Genomic DNA, 6162 nt, shown 5'->3' with positions numbered 1-6162 from the left:
ACAACTCAAAAATATCCCCCAAAAATATCTATGGCTAGGACAATTTTCAAGTTTGCGCTCACCAACAGGGAGACAGATTTTTGGCATGTGTGTGTTAATCACAACTAAATCGAAGCAGCGACGCTGACAGCACAGCCCAAATGCGTTATTGATTTTATATATAGAGAGAGATAGAAATAGGAGTAAGTGAAAGAGGAGAGCGAATGAGCGAGAGAGAAGGACAAAGAGAGACAGAGAGTGAGAGAGAACGAGCATAGAGAGAGCGAGAGAAAAGAGAAAGGGAGAGAATTAGTATAAGGAAATATTACCCGAGGAAATTTAATTTATTAAAATAGATTGCAAAATAATTTAATAAGCCAGCAGCAGCGTCTATAGCAACAGCAGCTGCATACAATTTCGCACCAAATCCTGTCTATTTCGGTTATTGAACTCTGCTCGATTTCTGTTGGCTTTTCGACAATGGGCGTGTCGTGCGCTGGCAGAGAGGTCAGACAATTCTATGGCTGCCGTTGCTACTGACCCAGAAAATGTGTGTGTATGTGCGTGTGCGTTCGGCATTAAAATATTTATGGGGCACAGGAAAATATACATATGCGTAAAAGGTGACGACGTTCAGTGGACACTACAAATAGAATTGTTTCCAGCCAGATGACATCAGCAGGCGGTCCCAGCACCAACTAAATTCTAATTCGATTAGGCGCACTTGCAAGGGCCAGTTGGCCCCCAACCGCTTGCGACATTGCTTCTCCTATTAACCAATTTAATTGCGTCAAATAAAGAGCACGCTCCACGCATAAATCATCAACTTTAAGGATGAACGGGCGGACGAGCTGGTAACTGCATTGGAAATCCGTTTGGTTGAGAGCAAACTCAGTTATACGGAAAAAGCATATTTCCACTTTTGCCGGCAAACAAAAAAAAAAAACAGAAAGAAACAAAACAAAAAAGGGCAGCAGCAACAAGGACATCAGAAAGGACAACATCAGCACGAGCAACAGCAACAGCAATGGCAGAAGCGGAAAATGGAAACGACAAGTTGTTGCCTGCGGGCGCACCAAGCGTCGTATGCTTTATGCTGCTTTATGTAAAAGTTCAGGTTAGCCTTTATTTATGTTCATGCCAAAAATATGTCTGCAGACAAGAAAACAAACGAAAAAAATGAGGGAAAAAGGATAACAACTCACACAAAAAGTGACAGCTTCATCAAAAATTATTTTTTGCTTAGAAATAAGCAGGGGAATAAGAAAGAGAGAGAGAGAGAGGTAGAGAGTGAGAGCAAAAGAGTGCGCAAGACTTGACCAGTTGGTTTGTCGGTTTGTCTGTCCAACGCGTCCGTTGTCAGTGGTTAGTCGCTGGCACAGATTGAACACATTTTTGTGGTTCATTAAAAAGAGTTAACTATGGCAATTGTAGATATATGTACATAGATAATATTCTATCTACACTCGTCTACAAAGCAAGCAGCAAAAAGGCTAAAACTTGCTTTAATATTAATTTAATATTTTAATTTAATATAATTTAATATAAAATTTTGCATACTTGTGCAAATCTTCCTCAGTTTTTATTAAACTGCGTACAAAATAAATAATTTGAATATTTACATAGAATATATAATCAATTTTAAGTCTTATTTAAACTGTCCCTTGCAATTTGATTAAATACTCATCACAAGTCAAAGCATTTCAATCATCAATCAATCAATTGGTCAGCAATTTAGTCAACCCTAATGCTTCCGCAATCAGCCCAATCTCCTGCTTCATAGCAAGCAGAGTCCTTTGCACGCGCTCAGTTGAAACCCTTTTTGGTTTCGTTCGCTGACAGCTCGAATCCGAATGGTGATTATCCCGTCACATTATACGCCCACGTGAGATGCAATCAGTTAAGGCAGACAAATTGCAACTGCATTTTAAATGACAACTAAGCTGGCGCCCTCCCGACAACAACAACAACAGACAATGTATATACCTGAAATGCATGTAAACAAATTGCTTGCAGGTAAACGCGTCCCAAAAGCAGCCCATCGCTCACCTGCCCACAACTGGCATTTCACTTCACTCGGCCGCTGCTCTCATTTCCAATCATAATCGCGCAGCCTTTAGCCACAATGCGCATTAAAATCGGGCAAAAGTTATGTAGATACCAAAGTGCAAGAGACGAGACGGGTCAGGGGCAGCCAAGGGGCTGGCTGCACATTTTCATTGAGTAAATGCAGCCAGCAGTCAGCAGTCAGCGAGCGTGCGAGGGTGCAGCACGGCAAGCCCCCGCCCCGCCCTGCCTGCTCCAGGAGGCAGCATATGGAACAACTTTATTGTTTTTACATTTGTTTTCTTTCTTTTTTTTTGCTGCTGCGGGGGGGTTGCAATGGCATCGGGGGCTGCTGCCTGGCACTTGCAGTGCTTGCAAAGTGCACGTCGAAGAACAACGCATAAATTCAGCAAAAGCAACAACGACGACGGCAACTAACGAAGCCGCTTGGAAAATGTCTATATATCATGTAGCACAAAGAGAGGGCTGTTGCAGAGGGTGTGTGTGTGTGTGTGGGAGAGTGAGCGGGACAGGGCTACGGGCAGAGGGTGTTGTATGCGGCTTGGAAATGACAAACGTAACGTAACCAAACGACTGGAAATGCAACCCCCAACACAGAAGATACACAGCGAGAAAATCATCTATGCACAAATTTACAAGCAGCAAAACTACAACCAGGGAGAGCGAGAGAGAGAGAGGGATAGACAGCTAGAGAGAGATAGAAAATGAGAGACTAGTGGCCGGAGAGCGAGAGAGAAAGAGAAAGCTCAGGCTAGCCTGGCCGAAAACTACCCTTTGTCGTCATCAACTACAACAACAATGCCATTCGCTCTATTTCGGGGGAGAGTTTCTGTTGTTGGTTTTGTTTTATTTATTTTTTTTTTTTTTTTCGCAATTGGGAATGCGCGCGCAACCCTCGAAAAAATTTGTTGGTGCGTGGTCGTTGGCTTCCTTTGGCTGCCTTTCAGTCAACTTTGGGTATTCGTACGTGCAATTTCTCGACCGGCTCGCCGACGGACTGTCCGGAAAATGTATAAATTGGAAATATTATCAAATGAAATCTCTGCAAATCAACAACAGGAAAAGCGTTAGCTGTGCACCAGCGAGTGAGCTTTTCCTTAGACAAATGCTCAGGAAATACTACTGCCTCGACCAAAGGGGGCCAAAGAAGGTGCATCTGATTGGATTGGATATCCATCTATTAATCAACGCGTCAATTAGAGCGCTTGCCAGTGATATTGTCCTGTCACAGCAGTATTGTAACTTAAGCAATTGGTACTGCTGGGCCGGGGCATTAACATTGTTGAGCGTCGTTAGCAACCAGAAGAAATCTAATCGAGTCGACTATGCGGCATACACAGAGGAGAAATTCAAAACACACTCACACATACACTCACAACTCAAATGTATCAAATGTGCATGCATGTGTGCGAGTGTACCTGTATGCGTGCGTGTATGTGTGTGTGTATGTATGGAGAGACCGGAAAAATCAATTTTCCATTTTTAATTCAAAGCTAAGCACACGCACACGCAGAACAACTGATGTGAGTGTGTGTGTATCCCTCTGTGTGCGTGTGGATACGTGTGTGTATGTGTACTTGATGGAAAGCCTAAAGGATAAGCAGGATGCTGTAAAATCAGCAACTAGGCCTGATGTACACTAACATAGAGACGAAAAGCGAGACAGAGATAGAGAACCAGCTGCAGAGAGCAGCTCAATGCTGCAATTGCCAAGAGTGAGCGAGAGAGAGAGAAAGAGAGAAAGGAGAGAGATGGGCAGCAAGAGAGAAAGGGGGCGGATGAGACACCGAGCCAGCGAGAGGGAGAGAACAGAGCGCGCGTGCTTAAGTATAGACAAAGATTGTTAACTGAAACACGAAAGCTACAAATTAAATACAAAATTGCAAATTCCATTTGAAAATCTAACCAAAGCAACTGCAAAGCATATTTAAATATTTCGCCGAGTCCCGTCGACTCACAAACATAAACAGTGACAATTTTGAAACACTTTTGGGCGTGACCACACCCACAAGCGAGGGGGTACTCCCACTTTCCATTGCCAAAAAAGTGTTGCCAGGCGCGAAACGCCGGGTACGTTCGCGATGTCCTGTCCAGCAGCTCCGCACAGCCAGATCCTGGGCTGCTGCGACTGCAGTGCCCAAAAAGTAGCCGTGGAAAGGAAGAAAAGCAAGAAAAAAGCAACCCCTAAAATCCAAAATCTATACGGTATATGCGACGCAGCGCATTAAGGGCGTGAGGGCAAGGCGCATATAGCCAAAAAAAAAAAATTAAGAAGGATGGACATGGAAGGCATATTCCAAGAGCACAAATGACAAAAGAGATTTTTGGCAACACGAGATCTGGCAGGAACGGGATTTAATGCAGCATCAACTTAAGGGTTGCTTCCCCTATATATGCACTCGCATGCGAGCCGATGATGAAGTTCACATTGATGTGTGCTTGTGTGTGCCTGTGTGTGGGGTAGAAGAGCTAAACAGTTCATGCTACAGTTTGCGATAATGCACAAGCGTCAAAAGGATGTGCGTAGGTGTCTATGTGTGTGTGTGTGTGTGTGTGTGTGCTTGTGTGTACCGTTTGCTAAATACTTCGAAATTGGTTAAGCGTTTGTTGTGCTTATCAAATTGACAACGCTTAACTGTGCTTGAGGTAGCCTAATTGTTTCAACAAGCTTCCCGCCGAGTTGTGCATGTGTGTGTGCCTGTGTGTGTGTCTGTGTGTGTGTGTGCCTTGTGGCGCTGCATGTCGCAGTTGAGTGGGCTGCTAGCTTCATCCGCTGGTTTGAGGCAAATGCAATTTAATATGCATTACTGCAAAGTGGTTTTCATTATATGCAGTTTTGTGGCTTTGGTTTACTCTAGATAAGAATGGGAAGTGGGAGTTGTGGAAAGTCGGAACTGAATTGCAATTTGATATTTGTTTTAAACTCGTTAGAAGCGAAAAGAGTTAGTTGAGTTTAGTTGAGCCATACACTGTGCAGCAAATTGTTTCAAAAGTGCTTAAATGTGTATTAGTTAATTATCCGAACTGAGGACTTCTTATAAGCAGCCGACCACAGAGAGAGTATTTAACAATAAAAGTCAGGGATATATAGCAAATGTAAAGCAGTTCAATAAGTTTGGCTATAATTTGTAATCGTCGATTTTTAAGAGTCTGAAATACCTAAATAACAATTAATCGGTACAAAATTTAAGTTTTGCAAAACATGGCCCAAATAAAAATTATTTTTAGCCAAGCTGAGCATGTGCCTCGCTATATCGCATAACTATAGGTGTATTTGTAATATATTTTTTATATTTTATATTTTATAAATATTTATATAGATTTTAAATCTTCACCAACTTTTTCAGAAATCTATCACATCTATAGGCCTTCATTGATAGCTGATTAGCAATAATCGTTGCCACTTAATACAACTATAAGGGATATCTAAAACTATTACAGATATTAATGTATATCATCTGTATAGTAATCCTATCCAAAGCATGACTACTAGCATGTAAGATTTTAAGATGAAATTAATATCCATAATTCTGTATATTTGAATATACAAATATATCACATATATAATATAATAATATAATAATAATAATATATGTGATATTTGAAAATAAAAAAATTACTTTTATTTAAATTATTCTGTTAAGTTGTTCTACTGTTTTCTTATGTATCCTACAGTTGCACCCTATATAAGAAATATTCTATCGATCACTCTCAAATTGAATAGCTTAACCAATCGACCCCATTTGTGTGGCTTCCTCTAAGCATTTGCTGATTAACCGCAACGACAACTGTTCAAGTGGAAGGATCGAAGGCGCCAGCAGACGTTGCTAAGAATGTGAAATGAGAAAGACAGGAAAACGTGAGGAAATTACGTTGACCTAAAAATATACACATACATGTATAGATATATATATATACTCATATATATATATACTCGGATAAGAAAATGCTAACTGTTGTAGCCGGCGTTGGCACACACACACACGCAATCGGCAGAATGCTAATGCACATATGACACACATGATGGAATGAATGACAAAATGGCAGACATGACGTCAATCTTGGCGAAGGTGTGTGTCAGAGTGTGCATGTGTGGGTGTAAATGGATGGAGAGCT

At 41.5% G+C, this 6162-nt stretch overlaps 1 protein-coding gene across 3 annotated transcripts in view; it reads right to left on the bottom strand.

The window, feature by feature from the left end:
* Window positions 1–6162, bottom strand: part of msi (RNA-binding protein musashi) — a 110047-nt gene that overhangs the window by 15290 nt on the left and 88595 nt on the right. The gene's annotated exons all lie outside the window — the stretch shown is intronic.

The sequence above is a fragment of the Drosophila navojoa genome, chromosome 2, assembly GCF_054131105.1.
Source record: "Drosophila navojoa isolate 15081-1374.11 chromosome 2, UAZ_NAV_1.0, whole genome shotgun sequence".
NCBI lineage: Eukaryota > Metazoa > Arthropoda > Insecta > Diptera > Drosophilidae > Drosophila > Drosophila navojoa.
The sequence above is the reverse complement of the archived record's forward strand: the minus strand, read 5'-3'. Positions and strand labels throughout refer to the sequence as shown.